The 22,013-nt window shown below is 48.5% G+C and overlaps 1 long non-coding RNA gene across 7 annotated transcripts in view; it reads left to right on the top strand.

Moving 5' to 3' along the window:
• Positions 1–1,774: 1,774 nt before the first annotated feature.
• Positions 1,775–22,013, top strand: part of LOC141944839 (uncharacterized) — a 57,698-nt gene continuing 37,459 nt past the window's right edge. For 5 of the 7 annotated variants that reach the window (XR_012629337.1, XR_012629339.1, XR_012629335.1 and 2 more), the window contains exons 1-2: positions 1,775–1,825; positions 2,918–2,965. This is a non-coding gene — a long non-coding RNA (uncharacterized LOC141944839). Of the gene's footprint in view, positions 1,826–2,245; positions 2,339–2,917; positions 2,966–22,013 lie in introns of those variants that run through there. The other 2 variants (XR_012629340.1, XR_012629336.1) reach the window with 2 other exon arrangements.

Below are 22,013 nucleotides of genomic sequence, written 5' to 3'. Positions count from 1 at the left end.
TCCTCTAGGTGGCATCCAGAATCGCCAAACTTCACACAAAATTTTTCCCCGTTGCCCTCTGCGGTGCTGGCTGTCACTATAGATAGTAACAATCACACCGCTGCTGCTTCTTCATCTGGCACCAAACCCTCAGCAGTTTAAACTGAGTTTATTCAAAGGCAAAAGGTCTTTGGAAAAGGCAAAAGGTCTAAGGAAAGGATATGTAGTGCTTTGCAGGAATACTCCTCTGTCTTAGAAACTTTCCTTAAACGTATTAGGAACTGTTTGATATCAGTGAATCAGGGTTAGGAAGAAAGAAGGGATTTATCAAACAACTATGGCCTTTCCTAACAGCACATTTTAATATTACATAGGAATGAAGTAGAAAAGACTCTGTCTTGCTCCGTTAATGATTATGGCTATTCGAGCACAGCCTGCGAATCCAGTGCCTTGTCTTTAGGACTGTCTAATTCCAGGTGTTTCGATGGAAGATAAAAAGCCTGCAGAGAGGATAATTATAGAATAACCTTTCCCTATGGAAAGTTTCCTCCTAATGCGCCTAGTTATGTCATGAATCACAAATGCTTCTAACTCTTCTAAACTTAAATCATGTGTATATACTGCCTGTCGTCATCTCTGTTATTCGCAGTCGCATCCAGGGCGAAATCCTGGCCCTACAGAAGTCAGTGCAACTTGACCACAGCGGAACCAGGATGTGGCTCCTCGCTTTTTTCAGGACTCTTTCCAGGTCTTGGCTTCAAAGCTGCACCATCACTATTCCCACAGCTTAGTCTGGGTTGCGTGGGTGTATTAAAACATTAAAACGAGACCGAAATGTTTCTGAAATGCAAAAAACGTTACTGGTAGGGCCCTTTCTTTCTGCACCAGCTAAGAACAAGCTGTGAGCCCCATTCTGTCAAGCTCGTACCTATCCATACACGTGTCCTTACTGAGCCGAGACATGGGGAAAACATGCTGAAGGCTGGAGCTCTGCACTAGCAGTGGCCACTTTTGTTTTCTCACCAGTTCTGCACTAGCTGGAATGAGCGATAGAACAAGAGGGAATGGCTTTAAACTGCAACAGGGGAGGTTCAGACTGGACATTAGGGAAAAATTTTTCCCAGAAAGAGTGGTCAGAGAGTGGAATAGGCTGCCCAGGGAGGGGGTGGCGTCACCATCCCTGGGTGTGTTTAAGGGTCGTTTGGATGAGATGTTGGGGGATGTGGTGTAGGGGAGAACTTTGTAGAGTCGGGCTGATGGTTGGACTCGATGATCCCAAAGGTCTTTTCCAACCTGAATGATTCTGTGAAATTTCTGTGAAAAGAAACACAAACTTCCTTAGGTAGTTCAGTGCTTGCTTCCTGCATCGAACTTTCAGACCATCAGAGGAATGTTACCTCACATTTCTGAATTTCCCATATATGCAGGAGTTATAAAAACAGATGACAAGAAGCATGGGAATTAACGCTGTGGATATTTCAGTTTCATTCAGTGAAATGAATGAACAGTGAAGGTGTGTTTCCTAAATAATTTTGATACTGAAAGTCGCTAGCTGTAAATCTTATTTTCAGACACGCCGCTCGCCCGTGGCAGGTGCTCAGCTACCTTTAACTCATTCTTTTTTAAAACTATAGCTGAAAAAGAGGTCTCTCTGTCCCTTTGGGGTGCAGAGCAAGCCACAGCCTTTAAACCCTGTCACCTCTTCTCTGCCTCCCCTTGGTGCTCGCTGCTCTGGTGGAAAGGAAAGGGGCGGGTGTTGCAAACCCGGGGTTTATTTGTCATAACCTTCCGCACTAGACACTGAGCGGTTCGTGGCGCTGCTGCCCCCGTGGAGGATCGGTCCCGGGTGAGCTCGCCCCGCTCTCGCCAGAGGGGCCCTCGGGGGGGGGGACGGGGGAGTTGACCCCAGCAGCGGGACCCCCAGGGGTGCGCAGCCAACACCGACAGGCACCGGCAAGCTCGTCCCCGGGGCTGTCCTGTCCTGTCCTGCCCCCCGCTGCCCCCCTGCTCCCTCCCGGCCCCGGGGGTGTGTGTGTGTGTGTTGGGGGGGGGGGGGTGCTGGCGGCGGCGGCGCTCCCGGCCGGAGCTCACTTACATTCGAGGTGTCCCGAGTGCCACCTCCGCGGCGGCGGGGACTGACGGGGCCGGGGGCGGGACGCGGGGGGATGGGGAGAGGGGGGGCGGACGGGGCCGGGGCCGGGCTGACGGCGCGGTCCCGCCCCAGCCTCACGTGACGCCGTCACGTGATGCTGCCGCCATGTGATGCCGTCGCGGACGGCTCAGGGCGCGGGCCTGGGCCTGTGCTGGGGTCGTAGGGCTGGTACGGGGTCATTCCCCACACAGAACGGTGGCTTCGCAGGTTAACACCCACCCACCCACCTACCCACCCACCTCCCCCCCTTCCTCCTCCTCCCCTTCCTCCTCCTCCTCCCCGGGCAGTCTTGGGCCCTGAGGGAGTGCCAGGCTCATGGTTGGGGGTGTAGGGGGGCACAGGTGTCCAGAGACAGCCCCCCTGCTGAGGTACCGGTGGCACAAGTACTTGAGCAGTGTGACAGCATCCCCTCAGCTGCAGGTGGGAAGACGCTGAGAGTATTTTCCTGGATTTTGGTGGCAGCTGGGCAGGGGCCTGTGGAGGGTCTGGGCAGGCTGAGGCGCTACAGGGGTACCTGAGGTGTAGCTCTAGGGGTTGCGTGTCTGAGCCAAAGCTTGGGTGCCTGTAGATGTTGATGGTGACTCTTGGGTGTGTGTGAGGAGAGTTCATGTTCTACATCAGCGGAGGTGTGGAGAAGGTACTGCAGTGATGAATAAATCCTTGACAGTCATGGCCAGATTTGGTCACAGATGTTTATATATCATAATCAACACTATATTTTCCTGAGTCTTAGTAATCTTTAGCATTTCTACAGAAGTAAAGTGTTTTCATGTTTTAATTTCCCAGTTGCTCTCAGAAGACGTGAGGCAGACTGAATAATCCCTTTGTGGGAAGGTAAGTGTATTATTTACTCCATTTTTCAGGTTGTGGTACACAGGTGGAAGCAGGCAGGGGTTTTGTTAGTGTTGGGGGAACTCCATCTTCGGAGTTCCCATTTCTGAATTTGAAAGGCCTGCTTGTTTTTATCCTAGGTTTCTATACTGATGTTCAAGAGCAGGAAGAGAAGGAAGAACTGGAGAAAGGATACAGTTTTCATTAGTTTATTTACAAATCAGGCAGGAAAATATCATTAATGATCAGAAAGTGAAGGTTTGGGCTGACAAAGGGATGAAAATATTAATTCTATGAGAACATGACTTTTAAATTCAGGCAGCAGGTCTTTTCTCCCCATCTTCCTCCACCCCAAATGTATAAGATTTCCACAGTACTTTCATGTTCCACCCCTGAGCATTACCCCTGCAAAGGCAATGCCAAAACTTTGCTGTATATCTTTCCCTTCAAAACCACCTTTAAAGTCTTGTGGGGGAAGCTGGACACAGCATGTTGCATTTCTGTGTGGATTGTGACCTTCATTTTGCATTTCCATGTGGATTGTGACCATCCCCAGGGCAGGAGAACTCTTGCAGCCAAACCCAGCAGTCAGGAGGGGGGCAGAGCAGAGCGTGGTGATGTTTCTTCACCTCCCCCCCGCCAAGGGTGCGATGCAGCCGGCTGGTAGCACTGACCCCCGCATCACTTTGTGTGCCTTTGGCTGCAGAAGCTGGTGTGCTTACCCATGTGATGCGGAGACAATGTTGAGCCTTTTCCATCAGAGCAGCCCACAGCTTTTTTCAGCTTCCATATAGCCCTCCCTCAAGCCCCTCATAGCATCCTTACGTGCCCCCACGTGCTGCCCCGCGCGCCGTTGCCGCACACCCAAACCCACCGATGGCGAACCGTTGTACCCCAACACAGGGAACAACTTCTCTGGGATGGTGCGGTGGGAGGTCGAGCATCAGGGGCCAGTGGAGGGCTGAAATCCTCCCCTCAGCCCTCCCACTCGTGGAATGGGGAGACCCTTTTTACTCCATTTTCACTGCAGGGGCTCCAGCATTTCAGTGTCAAGGCTGCAGAAGGAGAGCTTTCTTTTTTAAAGGTTTAATGGCAATTTTGGATGTTAAGAAAACCCTTCTTTATCCATGTTGTTACCTCTTGCAAAATGTTTTTTGGTTGCCCTTCACCTTTTAAGAATGCCTCATGTGTTAGGCAATTTTCTTGAGATTGTTCCTTTGTCAAATCACAAACTATGAAACCGTGTGTTTTACTGGCAACATTTGGTTTTATTGTAGTCTAGGTAAAGTAATTTCCTACGGAAGTAGCAATGCCGTTTATGTTAGGGCTCAGTTTGTTTCACAGAAAATTGAACTCTTTGGAAACAGAATTCCGGTTTTTCTTTCTGCATTTTTTGGCGGGGGGGAGCTCAAATCCATAATAGAGTTTCTGGCATAGCTGCATGTAATCATGTGCCTTATCTTAGGCACGTGGATATATTTGTGCAAATGGTGTGACTCATCTTTTTAGCCCTTTCCAATCACGATCTGAGGTTTCATAAGATTATAAAGGCAATTCATGTTTAAGCATCACCTCATCCTCAAGGTTCTGCTTTTGGTTTGCAAGTGTGCTTTTTACAGTGAATTACTCCCCAAAGGATTATTCTCTGAGTTAGGTTTGCCATCCATTCTGAATTTATGAGATCACTCATGTTTTGAAGTCTCTTGCTCTCAACTTGATAGCTACAGCCTTATAATTCCCTGACAGCAGGAGAGGACAACGGGATGACGCGAGAGCTTGCAGCAGGAAGAAGGCCATATCTATGTGTCTCTCTTCCAGTGTTGTACAGGCTGCATTCTCCCTATCCTTTGATCCATTGGAATCGGCACTTTGAGATGTAATGCTGCCTTTATAGTTCTAGATGGGAAAAATAGGTTAAGAAAGTCAGGGGCGCCGACACAGTAGATCTTTACAGAGATATTTTTTTCTCAGTTGTGGTTGTGTGGAGTTTTGCAACTTTCTATTTTGGTGCATATGAATAAGAATCCTGGAGCACAGGTCTTATGAGGAGCGGCTGAGGGAACTGGGGGGGTTTAGTCTGGAGAAGAGGAGGCTGAGGGGAGACCTCATGGCCCTCTACAACTCCCTGAAAGGAGGGTGCAGAGAGGGGGGATGAGTCTCTTGACCCAAGGAACAAGCGCCAGGACAAGAGGGAATGGCCTCAAGCTGCGCCAGGGCAGGGTCAGACTGGCTCTTAGGAAGTATTTCTTTGCAGAAGGGGTTGTTGGGCGTTGGAATGGGCTGCCCAGGGCAGGGGGGGAGTCCCCATTGCTGGAGGGGTTGAAGAGTCGGGTTGACCCAGCACCGAGGGATCTGGTGGAGTTGAGAACGGTCAGTGTGAGGTTCATGGTTGGACTGGAGGATCTTTAAGGGCCTTTCCAACCCAGATGATTCTGTGATTCTGTGAATTAAATAATAATAAAAAATACAGTGTTTGTATTCCCGGACATTATGTGACAGCTCAAACCGAAAACTGAAGAAAACTGAAGGGTGATGGTGGGTTTGGTGGGAAAGGATTGTTGACTTAAGGCAAGTGTGATAAATGTGAAGAGTGACAGCTACGTTATTATTATATCAGCTCTGGTCTCTGGGCAAAGCTAAGGACTTGTATTTTCTGTAACTTGTAGCCTTTATGAAGTGCCAGTGAACCAAAAGACAAATTGCTGCATGACGCCAGTGCTCTCTAATAGTGTGTGCCTTGAAAAATGTTACTGAGTAAGTTCCTATTTTCAATTAACTGTGTAAGTGAAAGGATAAATGGAGGTAGAAGAATCACTGCTCCATTATCTATCACCTGTTCACTGGAGATTAATTTTCAAATAGGCTTAGGAGTATTGAGTATAACATAAAACCCAGACATAAACACAGGAAAAATTAAGGGCTAAACAATCTTTCACACTCTATTTATCCTCTTACACTGCATTTAAAATTCAGTCACAGAAACTAGACCCTGTAAGATATTGAGGGCATAGGAAAAATCCAGACTTCTTGCACCCCAGAGAACAGGTTTTCCATTAGTTTTCATATCTGCAATGTTCCTCACCTACTGAAACAAAGCTACTTTTACTTTCTGAAGAAGGAGAAAGGTATTCTGTGTGATTTAGTTAGCTTATAGAAAATATAGCTAAGTATATTTCTTAGCAAGAATACCCCATATTAGAGATGGAGCAGTTACTTGGCCTTTTGCCTGTTGACATATCCCTGAGCAGGGAGAGCGAGAACAAATATTGAAAAAGAAAGCCTATGTATAAAACAAAGAGGAAGGTTACTGCTATAAACATCAAAAATATGCAGATGTAACATAGATGGTAGTGCAGGGAAAGCCAATACTGTACGGAGGAAAGGAAAAATGGTTCTATGAAGAGGTAGTAAATGCAAAAGCATAGCTAGGAGCCTCTCCTTTGGGAGGGAGGTGGGGAGAGCCCTCTCGGCAGGGAGGAAAAAGGGGATGGTTACTGTGCATGCTCTTTGTGAAGAGAAGTGGTGGTGTAGGTGCCTTCAGATTGGCAGGGGGTGACTGCTTGTGAGATGGTTAGGACCCCCACATTGCAGTTGGTGGTGCCCAGAGCTGTGTAGGTGAGACAGCCCTGTGCTCTAGCTGGATTCAGTATTGCATGATGGAGGATGAGGAGGGCTGGGAGAGCAGGAGAAACAGAGAAAGGATGGGTTTCCTGTCGAGAAGTGTGGAATCATCTAGCTGGTCAGCTCACCCACCCTGCCAGTGTAGCACAGGCAGCTCTGAGGAGCAATGATGCCCGTGCTTTGTGGCAGGACAGCTGAGAATCAGGCAAACGAAGGCAAAAATGGAGGAGAATGTGCTCTCTGTTTCTGGCTGTGGGCACAGGGCTTCCTTGTGACTGTGAGTGTTTGAAGGGTTATGCTTGGAGCCACTCTGTGCCACCCCTGAATCAAATTTTGCCACTCAGTCTTTGGGCAGCAAAATTCAGTCATGCCTGCCTTCTGGTCAGTTTTTTCTCAAGTGACAAGCAGCAAGACTAGAAAACAAAGCTCTATAACTTAATAGCATACTTCTGGAGAGGAGTTCTTGAGCTATATATTGTAATTCTGTCTGCCTTTATTTACTCCCATGCAGAGGTGTCAAAGGTGTAAGCAGGAGATGGAAACACAGCACTCCTGAGCCTTTGCTTTTCTTCTTTCCCTTTTTGGGCAGCAGGTGCTACAGGTGATCTAGATCTAGGCATGACCTGTTAGATACACCAGGTAAAGGAGTATGCAACCTCTTAGCCATCATCAGACCAAAGAGCACACGCATCAGGAACATATATGGTACCCGAGGAGGCCTGGGCACTGACGTGACCTGTTGACCCTCAAAGCTGGTGGATACTGAGCCATGTGCTTAAAAGTGATTAGGGGAGAACTGCCAGACAAATGGCCTGACCGCTTGGGCCTTGTTTCCTCAGGAGACCAGGATAAAATGGGAACAGGGGAGTGATGTCAGCTGTAGTTTGCATTTTTGTTCCTTTCTTAAAAATGCTCTTATTTTTACTTAGCCTTTCCGTGCTGTAATCCAGAATTTAACCCATTATTTAGGGTGGAAGCTACTGTGTGATGTTCCCAGTGAGTTCTGCAGAGTCTCACAGACCCAGCAGATATAGAGAAAATTAATTTATATAAATTGGTTTTGTAAAGAAAGCTTTCAGGGTGTCTGCAAGTCTCATCGCTACGGAGGTTGGAAGAGTTTCCCTAAGCTGCAAAGGTCCCTTTGGGGCCAATAGCATGAAGTGGTAGAAGGAGGGAAATTTTGCCAGGCAGGCTTTGTCCCGTGCTTGTCCTGAAGCAAGAGGCGGTCTACAGCTTCTATCTGTTTCCAATCCAACATCCAAATTTTCCCAGAGAAGCTGTGGCTGCCCCCTCCCTGGAAGGGTTCAAGGCCACGTTGGACAGGGCTTTGGGCAACCTGGGCTAGTGGAAGGTGTCTCTGCCCATGGCAGGGGGGTTGGACTAGATGAGCTTTAAGGTCCCTTCTGACCCCAACCATTCCATGATTCTAAGTTTGGCAGTATTTTTTTTCTCTTTTTTTCCATTCTCCCAAAGCTGGTAGTAGCCTTAAGGATGTGGGAAGACCAAAGGGTTTCAGTCATTTTCTCTCAGTACCAATGTTCTGTAAGCGTCAGAAACTACCTGCTTCTTAAGAATTTGAGTCCTTTGCCCACTCTCTTGCCTAGCAAGCCGAGACGCGTGATCTGCAGCGAGGCTAAAACTATGCATGCCTTGCCTGACTAGCTGGATGCTGCCAGATTAGAGTACATGACTGAGCTCTGTTTGCCTTCTGCACTGGCACTTTAATTTGGGTGCATTTCCTTTATTCAGCTGCCAGGTTTCACCAAACTTGTGAAAACATCCTTTTCTTTGATATTTCTTCCTTTCTACCGAATGTGCCAACAGATTCCGAAGCTGCGAGGGGAGGTTTGACGGCAGGGTGGGTGAGGATAAATCCCATTTGCTTTGGAGAGGAGGCAAAAATGGCAGCTAATTAGGGATGTGACAAATGCAGCATGTTATGGCTGTTATCTGCTCCCTACGCCTCCTTTTTCCGATTCATCCTGTATATATGGGCGCAAAGCCATGAAAAATAGGATGTAAATTAGAGCATCTCAGTGTCTCTAATGTTTACCTGGGAGGCTGGTGAGATCTGAGGAGCACAGGGTGGCTGAGGTGTCCGTACTGGGGACACAGGTGGTTCTGGTTATCCTAGATCTTCTACTGCTTACGCTCACAAACTGGGGTATGAACTTCTAGTATATCATTCCTTCCTGGTCACCTCTAGGCCGTGTTAGCTTGGTTTGGCTTTAGTGTGGTCCAGATTGCACACTCTGAGGCGGTGCCCTGCTGTGGTTTGGGGGACAACATGCCCAGAGCCGTTTCCGATCGGCACTGTAGGCGGCAGTGCGTGAAGTTTGGTGCCCTCCATGCAACACAGTTCTTCAGCATGCCCTCAATGGGCTTTGCAGCCTCAAACATGCTCTCGTGACATGCTCTAGGGTGTGCAGCACTTCCACTTTGACCGGAAAAATAAATAAATTGAATCTCAAGAGTAGCGTACAGGGCTCAGTGGGCCAAATGCTGCGCTGCGGGGATGTAGGCAGTGTGTGCCGCTTAGCCTCTCAATCAGAGAATAGTCCCTGACCCTCATAGATGTGGCCTGTGTCTCTTCACCTGTTTTGTTAGCAGTAAAGGTGGGCTGCACATATTCCAAACTTCATTCAAAGCAAAATGAGGCTTTTCAACTGTGATCATGGATTTGGAAGACCAAAGCGTGCTTGAGCAAACAGTTACCTGTAACAGCACAAAAAACCCTACTGAAATGTTAATCAGAGGTTGGTTTTTTTGGCAACATCAACAGCTATATAATTTTTTCAGTTAAATAATAATTAAGATGCTGCATAGGACAATGTAGGCCAGCACTCATTCTCTGAATGAGGTTTTAAACTGTCAGTGATAAGGGTGCTCGGTGTGTGTGCTGCCAGTGCCCTTTGGGGAGCAGCTGACTCATCAGGAGGAAGGTGTGTTGGGCTGCAAGTTGCTTCGGGAGAGACATTTACTCAGGTAGGACTCCCTGGTGGGCCTACAGGAGAGAGCTTTGTGTGGGCTTTGTCAGACGTGAGCTGTGCATCCATGTTAGCATGGTGTGGTGCAGACCTGAGGCGACCGGCCCTGTCTTGCAGCTGGGCTTGTACAGGGTGGCTGGGCACGTGAGGTCTTTCACAGCTGTCTGAAAACTGCGGAAAACAACATGAGTTTTTAAGTATGGTACAGCTTGCTGAGGAAGAAATGAACTTGACATGGAGTGGTTGGCTTCCTCCAACTTCTCATCTGACCCAAAACTCTGGGAAGTATTCTCATTGTATTTATCCAATAATTACGTGTTTTCATACTTACTACACATAGTACCAAAAAGTCAAGGATCAGCGTTTGTTACACTGTAGAAAACATTCATTAGAAATATAATGTCTTCTGCAGCATGGGATCTGGGTTCAAAGCTGTTGGTCAGTGTTTGTAGCTCTGTTCATGCCTCTGTTTGTCATGATGTTGTGAGAGACGTGACGGATGTCTGCAGTTAATAGCTGGTCATATTTTAGCAGAGTAGACGTGGTATCTCTCACATATTGAGTTTCTGCTAAAAGGGCTGCTTACTAGGTGGGATGGAGAAAAATGTGTCCTATAAACATAGGAGACAGCCTCAACCCAAGAAAGGCCATAGTTAAGAGACGGTACTGCACTCCATCGTTCACCGTGACTTGGATTAGGCCTTTGAGTGACTTGGGAATGAAACTGAATTCCCCAAAGCTGGTGTGGACGGGATGGATCAGCATAAAAGGAATGGGAAGGGGAGAAGTACATGGTGAAAAGGTGACCCGCTGTTTCATACAAGCTGGGGACTGCGAGAGACAGAAGAGATCCAACACAGCAGACCAACCTTTCCAATGTTGTGGGCTGCCTGGTGCCTCCAGCTGGGGACCACAGGGGCCAGCTTGGATGGTCACCTCGTGTCACCTGAGGCCTGACAGTGAGGGAGCTCACAGTGCAGAGCTTTGTTTTCTTTTGTGATTTTTAATTTTTTTTTTTTCCCTAGTGAAGGCACTCATTTTTGGTCAGTCAGAAGAGCAAAGGCTGCTGTAACCTCGCTACCATCAAAGCAGCCCCAGGTCTGTCAAGTCTTTGAATAAAGACATGGTCCTCAGAGGTTCATCGGGGCTCCTGTTGGGGCCAGTACTGATGTCACTGGGAGAGCCTCTGCTCAATTTTGACCCATTTCCAGCAATTCTCCTCCCACCTGGGGCCAGGGCAGGCCTGCTTTTGGTCACCAAGCTGCATCTGTGGCTATGCTGGCTAGAGGGACATCACGAGGGCTTGAAGTGCGCGTGCCTCAGCAGGTGAAAGAGTGGAGCTTTCCTCCTTGCGTAATGCTACGCAATTAGGTGTTTTATGCCTTCCTCTGGAGCATCTGGTGCTGGTCACTGTCTGAGACAGGACGCTGGGCTGAATGAAGCATTGGTCTGCCACGATGTTGCAATTGCTGTCTCCCTGGTGGGCTAGCGTCCTGTGATATCCTTCCAGCTGGTACCATGCCCAGGACAGAGTTTTAGCACCATCCGCCACTCGAGCTGCTTGCAGACTCGGTGTAGCATTACCAAAAATAAAGTCTCTTGAATGAAACAAGTGTTTGGAAACGAGCTGTCTCTCTCCTGCTCTCTTTCTCTTCCCCCCGAGGGTGGCAGAGCGTGCAAGAGCAGAGGGAGGAGAGGAGCTTGGAGAAAGCTGACTAGGGCACGAGCCCTCCCTCTTTTCCCACCTTCTCCTCCTCAGGGAAACACAAACACACCCTTATGCCGCACAGAACATGCTCACTGAGAAACCACCCTAATGGCTTCATCTGTAAAAAGAGCTCTCTGGATCAGTTTCCGATCCCTTAACCCATCGCCTGACACATTGAAAGAGAAGAGAGTCAGGAGCCAAACACAACACTAATCGGATTAGGACCTTTCTTGGGACTTCTTTATTTTTACTTCAGTGTCCCCGTTTCAATTACTTACCTCATTTCTCCTGAACACCAGGGGTGATAGCCCGGGCAATGGCCTGTAACATCCTTCATAGGGTAGATTTTCTAGTCTCCAGCCCAAATGTTTACTCCCAGTTCTGGCTAGTCCCCAGCTGAAGCAGCTAGCCAGTTGGCTGGACATCTCTTCGTACAGCTTATGCTTTCATCAGGGACTGAAATGAGCCTGTACTGTCAAGGGAGACGTCAGATTTTTTTATCCTGTTTTCACATTATGTGGTCTGAAACAGCTCAGCTGGGACAAGTTAAGTCTTGGGGGCATGTGCATTGCTGCAGAAGTGTCAAGGAAGATTAAAAACAGGCACAGAAATATGACTGTTAGACTAACTCCCAGAAAATGCTAGGAGGGGAGCTTTTTGTCTCGGTGCTAGATAGAAAGAGGTTAGAAACTGGGAGCAAAGGCACTATCTGCTGCCTTTTCATTCCTACAGTGTGTGTGTCTGGAGGTTACAGGCTGGGTATACATGCTGTGTTGTAAAAGAAGCATAAGTCAATTTTTCCCCATAACAGAAAAAAAAGGCACAACATTCAGCTAACTGTTCAGGCTAAAAACCGTCAAGGCGGCGGCAGTGGTGGTATCAGTTTATTATCACAGGTATGTGATGGAAATACCATACCAGTGCTTCTTTCGGTGTTGTCCCTGAGCTCTCTGTCTGACTGAGCAGAAGAGATGGATGTGAAATGACATCAGCATCGTTCAGTTAAAAGATGATGGGCGGGAGAAGGGAGTGAGGGGAGGTTAGACTAGCCTGCTAGCATTTCAAGCATATTAAGGCAGAGGCCAAGGGGGGAGTGTTTCACATGGCACATCATAAGTAACGAGGAGCCAAAGACTGGGATATAGGATATACAAAAGGAAAGTTTAGTCTCAGTTTCAGGAAAGATGTTCTGTCAGCTGTTATATTGTTGACTAGTTTCCCAGGGGAAATCACGAGGACAGGATTTTTTAAAACCAACCGGAGCAAAGAATGAGGAAATTCGCAAACAAAACCAGTCCCAAACTGGTCCCCGCGTGAACAGCCAAGGTCCCTTTCCTTCTTTTCTGCCCTCTGTGGTTCTTGCTCCCCAGTTAATTCCTTCCCATTAACCCTTGTTTATATGAACAGCCACAGTGTGGCAGATGCCTGTTAGTATGGCATGTCCTCTCCCACTTGTCCTGCTTTCCTCCTGCTCTGTACTGTCAGTTTTCTGTCATCATCTCCCACCCCGCTGCCTGCACCCGGGGACAGAGCTGGATCTCCCTGCGCTGCCAGTTCCATCTTTCCCCCAAATTTTTGTGCGTTTCTTACTGTGGAGGGCTGTGGTGTGCCGTGTTCCCACAGTAGTGGGTCACTATCCAGGAGCCGTGATTTTTCATCCCTACAGCTCCATGCACCTGGCTAAGAGTGAGGAAGACTATTATCCACGTTTTGCTTATACGAGGAGGCTGAGAGGCAGCCAAGAGAAGAGGTTTACTTGAAGTGGCACTCTCAGGCCAGGAATGGGCTGACTCAGTCCTCTGGTATCCCATCCTAAATCCTTTCCACCAGCCTGCGGTTCCCGCACTCCTGTCTGACCTATCCGTCAGGAAAGTCTGTAATGCGAGAGCACTCCCAGCATGTTAGGCAGTACAGAGGAAAAAACATGATACAGAGGGAGATTAGACTTAGGTGTGATGCTGGAAACTTCCCACTTCCCTCTGGATTAAGCATTTAAACCATTGTTGCCGTTTCTTTCAACAAATAAACAAGGCAGATGTAGCATTATTTACCAAGTAAGGAAGTCGCCATAAAACATTCCCCAGATTTGAAGTAATCATGTTTTTCAACGGAATATTAAAAAAAAAAAAAAATTGGCATGCAGCATCTTCTCTTAAGTCTAGGCAAGAGGCACACATTTATTTCCAGTAGCAGCACACAGCGTACTGACTGTAACTAGGTGAGAATGCTAAACAGACCCAGTTTCCCTGCTGGCGTCTGAAAACAGGGATAAATTCCTCCGCAGACAAAAGACAGATGGTGTGGGCATTGCTAAAATCCTGGTTTTCCGGAGTCAGAAAGCTATGCAAATTCAAAGGTTTGGAGTGTGAAAGATTGTTAATGAATTATTATCTTTATTGGGATGTTGTCATGCTTTGCCAGTGGCACAGAGGTCTGACAGAAAGCTTGGCCCTACGGACAGGCGGAGTATTTCTGTGATGGTCTGGATTTATCCTTCACTGGATGAATACTGCACTGTTTTTCACACAGAGGAAGGGAGGTCAGGCTGTTGTTACCAAGGTAGGGGATGCAGAAAAGAAGGTCGGAGAAGAGAGCGGCGTTTTTGACAGCTGTTGTCTCCTGATGCACTTGACTAATTTGTGGGGAGAGTGAGGGAATGTCTGAATGCAAAATTGTTGTGGGTTTGATATTTTTAGTGTTGTATGATACGCTGCCTCTGCTGTGTGAGCACTGCATCTCTGCCACCGTACCTCACAGTGAAGCTGCTCTGGTACTGACCACGTTTCATGGTGGGCTTAGAGCTCTTCATATTCCTCCCATGGCTGTTGCTCCGTTGTTATACAGAGCACGCTCCAGGGTTTCTTCCTTGGCGTGTGGTGGCAATCCCTACCAAGAAACAGACACTGAGGGACAGGTGAGGGGACACCCACAGCTTCTCGTGTGGGATCCAGCTGTTGCGCATCAGCGCTGCACTGTCAGGGCACGGATGGAGCAGCACGAAGGGGCCGCGGTGGTGAATAGGAGCGGGCTGTTAAAAATGAAGCTGGGTTAGTGGAAGGCTGACTGGTGGCCAGGCTGCGGAAGGAGGCCGACTGGAGGAGGACCAGTGAAAGCAGGAGCTCAGAGGGAAAGTGGGAGTAGAGATAGGAGGTCTGGTTGTCTTGCTGGGAAACAGAGAGATGAGAGGTGTGCCTTAGCTAGCTGGGAAAAAAAGGCCTGGAATGAGGCACCAGAAATACAGAAGAGATAAAACAGGACAGTGCAGGAAGGGGCTCATCTGTAATTGTTTGCAGTAAATATCTGTCCAAGGAGCACAGCCCCCTCAAATCTGGAAGGGAACCAGAGTTTCTGATTCTTGCCTGCTGACACGTCTCTCTGAAACCTGAGTGCAGTGTGTCCCATCTGCCTGTAGTACAAGGACATCTTTTCACCTACCTGACGCTTAGCTCAGGTGACAGAGGTGTCCTGGGCATCAGTCTTGCTGAGGAGCCAGTATGGTTTTGCCCAACCCTGCCCTACTTGCCACTTCAGGCTGTCACCCACCTCTTAACTTTGTCAGCCATGCTGTTTACATACCTAGTGCTTAATGTTGCTTTTAACAATGCACATTGTCCTTGTGCAGTGACACTGTGCATTGGCTTATGCCGCTGGTTCTCCTCTCACACTTCTCCACAGCTCAGAGTGCATCTCAACTAGTTCAGCACTGGAGGTTCTCTCCTGTTGCACAACCCCATATAGCATCTGCTGTGACCCAACCACGTAGCAAGGATATGTGAACCCATAAACATGGATTGCTGGGACCTGTGATCAGCAGTGTGTCCTGTGACGGGATGTGCTGGGCAGTGGCTGCAGCACTGCACCACAAGTGGGGTGTTTGTTGCTCCCTGCAGGTGTGTTCCTTGTCTTTGCAGTGGATATTTTCTGCCTTGACTTTGGGAAGGCTTTTAACACTGCCTGCCCTGAGATCCTCATAGAGAAGCTGTTGAAGTGTGGGCTGGATGAGCAGACAGTGAGGTGGATTGAAAACTGGCTGAATGGCCAGGCCTGCAGCATGGTGATCAGTCACAAGAAATCTAGTTGGAGACCAGTAATTAGTGGAGTACCCCAGGTGTCAGTCCTGGGCCCAATACTGTTCAAGATAGTTAATGATCTGGATGATGGGGCACAGTGTACCCTCAGCAAGTTTGCGGATGACACCAAACTGGGAGGAGTGGCTGATAAGCCAGAGGGTTGTGCTGCCATCCAGAGGGACCTGGACAGGCTGGAGAAATGGGCTGGCAGGAACCTCGTGCAGTTCAATAAGGGGAAGTGCAAAGTCCTGCACATGGGGAGGAACAACCCCACGAACCGGTATATGCTGGGGACTGCCCAGTTGGAAAGCAGCTTTGCTGAAAAGGACCTGGGGGTCCTGGTGGACAAGTTGAACATGAGCCAACAATGTGCTTTGGCAGCTAAGAAAGCTGATGGTGTCCTGGGCTGCATTAGGAGGAATGTTGCCAGCAGGTTGAGGGAGATAATCCTTTTGCTTTTATTCAGTCCTGGTGAGGTCACACGTAGAGTGTTGTGTCTAGTTCTGGGCTCCCCAGTACAAGATGTGGACATGCTGGAGAGAGTCCAACAAAGGGCCACTAAAATGGTGAAGGGACATTGGAGCATCTCTCTGGTGAGGGCAAGCTGAGAGAGCTGGGATGGTTTAGCCTGGAGAAGAGAAGGCTCATGGGGGGATCTTATCATTATATATAATCACCTGAAGGGAGGATGCAAAGAGGAGCCTGGCTCCATCCAGGATCAGAGACAATGGGCACGACCTGAACCACGGGAGGACCCATCTGAACATAAGGAAGCACTGTTTTGCTGTGAGGGTGACTGAACATTGACACAGGTTGCCCAGAGGGCTTGTGAGTCTTCCTTCTTGGAAATATTCAGAAGCCATCCTGGGCGACTGGCCCTGGGTGCCCCTGCTTGAGCAGGGGGGTTGGACCAGAGGCCCCTTCCAACCTGAAACAGTCTGTGGTTCTGTGGTCGCTGGGGCTCCCTCCTCTTTGCATACTCCCCTCCTGCACTTTATTTTCGTGGCCTCTCTCTGTAGCATGACGTGTTACACCAGCTGGTCCTCTCCTCCCTCCTTTCCCATAGCTGGACATGGCAGACTGAAGTACTTGAGAGGCCCCGAGTACTGAAGAAGACTCTTGAGAGGTCTGTAGTGCAGATAGTTGAGCACCAGCAAGTGCCAATGAATGTTTCCAGTTGTTTCTGTGTGTGTTCAGCAGTGTTTCTGGAAAGGCACAAGTTTTACTTCTGTGTAGACTGATAAAACAGCATCTAATGCTGTTAAGGGGCATATCTGGAAAAACATTAATCAAACCAGCCAAGGTTGACTAAAAAGGGTTTCCCAAAAAGCTTCTAAGTGCATATTTTTTATTATTGTGTGACATAAATATTCCTTTGATCCTCCCAGAACTTGTATTGTGACTTCGCCCTTATTTGATTTGAAATTGTAAGCCAAAGTGAAATGAACCTTTCTCTCTTTTCTCATTAGTTCAGTTTTTTGCTAGCCTTGATGTGTTATTTTACAGCATACCGAAGTACTGAAAATTTATGTGTGGCTCCCAAAATTTGTACAGATTGCAGGATGGGGAAGGAGGTGGAAGAAGAAAATACATTTTTTCATTGCTTCTGCTTCTAATGCTGGAGGCTTCTTTCCAGGCAAAACAAGGCGATGTCAGGTTTACTTATCTTGGGGATCTTAAACACATTGTGCTTCGATAGCCTGCAGGCAGGAGACCTCACCCTCCCGGTGCTGTGCTGAACAGAAGCTTGAGCCTGCTGACATTCTTGGAGCCTGATGACTGTTGCTCCACTCCTGGAGAGCCTTTACAGCATCCAAATATTGGCTCATTTGCCACCTGCTCCCTCCCAACCTATAAAGGAGGATTGTGGGTTACTGCTATGCAATGTGACTGCTGCGTCACATGTCACTGTTGTTTTCTTAGTTCTTTCCCTGGGTGTCCTGAAAGCTTTTCATTAGTCATCTGGGGTGGGGGGAAACCTCAACTCTCTCTATTCACATTCTCATGGTGAATTTTCCAGCCTGGATTTTTTTAAGATGCAAACTTTGGATCGACACTTGAATTTTTTGCAGTCATGAACAACCAGGTCAGGAAACCATGATTTGTAAAAAAATGGGTCATTTGGGCTTCCAGGTTTGTGGCTCACTTCATTTTGCTGGCAGACTGCGTAGCACTCTGTCTCGGCTCTGCTGTGCGAGCCATGGCTGCTCAGCACTTCTGGAAATTTGGGTCGCTTACTTTTAGGGGATCAAGAAACAGATTTGGATTCGTGATTTCTAATCCTCTAACTTTAAAGAAGGTCTCTTTGGTTTTTGTGCAGGGCACCTGACACCAGACAGTCCCTGCTAGTTGTAGCAAAATCATAAGAATAGGGTGAAAACCTGGAGGTCCCTTTGAGATTCTTTGGAAAATCCAGGGTGTCTAAACTGAATTCTTCTTATCTTTCTCAAAGGGATCCTTAAGTAGTCTTTTGCATGAAACTGTGGAAGATTAATCTCCATGCTATTCTGCATTTAGTCTTATGGTCCCCTAATACTGTCTTAAAGAGTCAGGGCTTGACACAGCCTTGTTAGCCAAAGACCACCAGTTTTCCTCCCAGACCATCAGTGACCATTTTACTGGACAAGTAGGTGTGCAAGGATAGAGACACCCAGTCCTGGGGTGGGTTCTAAACTCTGCCCAGATCCTTGTTCATCCCTCCAGTGGGCTGATTCCAGACCTTTACAGGTCATTAGAAATGTTAACTGTAGTGCATAAGGGGAGGTTGGGCTGGGCAAATCAGGCCCTTGATAGTCCCTGGCTCAGTAGAGTGTGGGTGTCCAACTCACTTAGGCTCCTTTTGGTAGTCCCAGCTGTGGAGCTTGAAGCAGCTGGAGATTCTTAACCATATAAGGTCCGGTTTGCACTTGCTGTGGTATTAGGCTATTCTGGTTATTGCTATTATTAGTGCTGTGGCTGTCCCAGAAGGTGATCAGCTCACATCTGAGTCCTAGCAGTTGGCTGGCACGGCCCTTGGAGGTGGCTTGGTTTCCCACAGGGACTTCCAGAGAGGTGCTGGGAAATTAACACCATGGTTTGGGGGGGCACAGGTTGCTTGATCCCAGGCTCAAGCAAAGAAAGCAGATTCACAGCCTCTCATGTGGGTGTCACAACACAGAGGTTCAACTGTGTAGCCAGAACTAAGGGGGATTTTCTTCTTCTTGTTGCTCTTGTGATCCTACTTTTTGACCAAAGGTAGCTCTGTATTTCACTGTCATTCCTTATGTGTTACTCTTCAGCCCCTCTTACAACTCTCCTGTCTGGTTGCAATGTCCCCTGGCTTAGTCTTGGCTTCACAAACACCGTGCTCAAAGCTGCTGAGGTTTCAAAATAAACAGTAAAAGGAGGGAGTTAATCTCTGAGCATCAAAATTTGCCATTGGCTTTTGGTTATCTTGGAACAGGTCAGCCATGCTGCTGGTTAGCACCACCACAGATTTCTAGGTTTCCCCCCACATTGCCAGGTTTCTCCCTTCTCTGCATCCTCCCTCATTTTCTTGTATTTTATGCCCTCCCTGGCCCCCCTTCAGTCACCAGGGGCTGATTAGGTGGTGCCACCCCATCATGGCAGCAGGATGGGAGCTGGGCAGGAGTGGGTCAGGGGAGAGGAGGGTGCTGAGACCTGGTGCTGCTTGCTCAGCCAGTCCAAGGGGTAGCAGTGGATTAGGGCAGCCAAGTCCTGTCTGTTTTCATGCTCCTCTTGCACTAGCGTGGCTGTCTTTGGGGTATGGAAGCTGTACAGCTGTGTTCACGCTGCACTGTGCCCCTGGGTCAGCTTGCTTGGCCTGGTGTTAGCTCATGAAATCCCTGCAGACCACTGCTGGGGTATCTGGGTCCTTCTGTTTTTTCATTGCCCCCTTCCTGGATGTTTTCAGATCATATAGGCTTGGTATAACCATGGCTTTCCTTTTTTCAGGTTTTTATTTAGGGAAAGATTTAATTAAGTGGCTCAACCCTTGCCTTTATCCTCTCTTTGGGTGACACACACTCTTTGTGATAGGAGGGTGATGACCCCACTGTGAAGGTGTTTCCCTTCAGCCTCACCACTGCACCCCCTCATTGCCCATATGATTGAGTGGGGACGTTGTCGCAGGGGTGAAAGTGCTCATTTTCTCTTAAAATGGGGCATATTGTAAGGGGAAAGCGGGAAAGAAAACCAGCAGTGCTTACCTCCTCGCCCTGCAAAGCTGTAGCACCACCGAATACTCACCTGGAAAGTCCTCATTAAACACTTGTGATCACGCAGGGATTTATATAGTTGGTGCAGGAAATGAATGGCAGAGGAGTGCGTCCCAGCAGGAGACCTGTCAGGCTGGTGTCATGTAAGGACAGAACAGAAAGAGGAGTCCCAGCCCTCACCGATTTCTCCTTAGAAATATCCCCAGGAGGGAAAACCAGCCATCCCCGTGGCACAGCTTTTTTGCTGCAGGTGAATTCCTGTCTCCTCCTTTGAGGTGACTGCTTAGCAGTCGCAGTGTGTTCGAGCACACTCAGTATTTCCAAACCAAGCCTCTCGTCTTAGGATCTGAAATCCATCCCTGAACACCCATGCCGAAAATTATCTCCTTTCCGCCTACCATCTGAGGCCAGATATAATAGGTGTGGGAGGAGAGATAATTCTTTTTTTTTTTTTTAAATTTTAAGGTATTTTAAAACTATTTTTAAAATTCAGATTTCTACATCCCTGCACGTATGGTTTTGGCCAGTCCTGGCTCCCCTGTGATCTGCTGGTTAGCTGTGCCTGTGGTGTCTGCGGACCCTCCCTGTGCCCTGCATGCACTGAGGGTGTCTCCCCATGTTCTGGGGTAGAGCCCTGCCCACTTGTGGTAACTCCTGGAGGACAGGCTCATCTGCTTGACCGTGCAAAACCTCCCCTTTCCCTGGCCCAGGAGAGGTTGTCTCAGGCTGCTGTAGGTGCTGGAGTGCTTTAGAGGCACAGGGAGCTGTGCCTGGACCCTCTCCACATTATGCGTGGCAGAGCCGGCAAGTGTGTGTGGCAGCACAGGGCTAGCTGGTGTGCCAGCCTGCATGCCCACTGCTGCGTGCCAGCTCTGGAGCCTTCCTGTGGTAAAGCAATTCCTCACCAGCAATGCAGAACTGCTGCTGAATCCCCTCGTCTCCTGTCCTCTTACTCAGGACAAGACTTGGTGCTGGGTTGTTCTATGTGTGTATTAGAAACTGGGTTAGGAATATCACAGAATCATCTAGGTTGGAAAAGCCCTTGAAGCTCCTCCAGTCCAACCATTAACCTCACACTGACCGTTCCCAACTCCACCAGATCCCTCAGCGCTGGGTCAACCCGACTCTTCAACCCCTCCAGGGATGGGGACTCCCCCCCTGCCCTGGGCAGCCCATTCCAACGCCCATCAACCCCTTCTGGAAAGAAATACTTCCTAAGAGCCAGTCTAAAATATGCATGTGAACGGAAATTATCTGCACCTCCAGAGGCCTGTATGAACCCTCATTGTAAACACAAAACTAATCAAGATGAAAAGCAATTCACCTCTGAGCAATAAATGGAGGCTTGTGAACATCACATTGCTTTGGCCGTAAGCCTGCAATAAATTTGCCGCTAGTTTAGAACTTGTTCCTGAAGGAATAGATGATATCTCTGTAGCCCATGTGGCTTCCCTAGAAAGACAGCTGACTTCTACAGCCTACCGGCAATGCAACAGCAGCTGGCTTTTCTCTCCCTTCTGTGTAGCAAAACAACAATAAAGCAGCCCTCTTCCTCCCCCAGCTCCCAAGGGGTGAGCACTAGGAATTGGTACAAAAGCCTCTGGGCTCGTTATTTGGCAAGTCTTTCCCTCTGCCTCTTTAAGTTTTGGGGGAATGGGAAGGAGGAGGGAGGCTCTGCTGGTTTTGCCAAGATGGGTCCCTGAGGATGGGTGCCTGTGGTGCACCCCGGGGCATTCAGCTCAGAGAGGTCTGGTGCCCCGACTACCCCATCACATCCAGCGAGGCCCCAACCTTGCAAAGCATTCCTACAAACACGTCGATTGGAGTGTGTGGGTAGTCCCCCTGACTTTGAGGAGGCTGTGCCTGTGTTTAAACACAGACAAGCTGCTCACGTGCTGGATGGCTTTGGGGCCCGAACAGTAAGCCGTGTCCTGCGGGATGCTGCCCGGTGGTGACTCCCACTGGAGCCAGGGCCATTGGAGGGAGCTTAGTGCTCTGGCGGACGAGGTCTCTTTTCCTGTGCAAAGTCTAGAGGTTCCTTCCCCACTGCTGGGTTCACTTCAGAGACCCTGTTCAGACCCACATCTGCTTCCCTGAAGGCTCACGCTGCCGTGACCATCTGGCCTGGCTGGAGCAGTGCAGTGGGGACTCATGACCAGGGTCTACAAAGCAACGGGAAGCCCCTAAATATTCCGGCTCTAAGCACCAATTGCTATACCAGCCATTAGGGATACATTACGATAAGCTAAAGCCTTCATGTGACTCAGTGGTAAAACATTTATCATCTGATGTCTTGGGAAAAGAAAGAAGACAATTTCAAAGTCGGAAAAGAAAGCTAACTTTTTGGTAACAGCCTCCTTCAGGCTAGAATTGTATTTATTGCCATATTAAATGATACTGCTGTGTACTACTGTAGCACATAGCTGCTTAGAAATTGTGTTACAGAAA

This window comes from Strix uralensis, chromosome 5 (genome assembly GCF_047716275.1).
Source record: "Strix uralensis isolate ZFMK-TIS-50842 chromosome 5, bStrUra1, whole genome shotgun sequence".
Classification (NCBI taxonomy): domain Eukaryota; kingdom Metazoa; phylum Chordata; class Aves; order Strigiformes; family Strigidae; genus Strix; species Strix uralensis.
The sequence above is the reverse complement of the archived record's forward strand: the minus strand, read 5'-3'. Positions and strand labels throughout refer to the sequence as shown.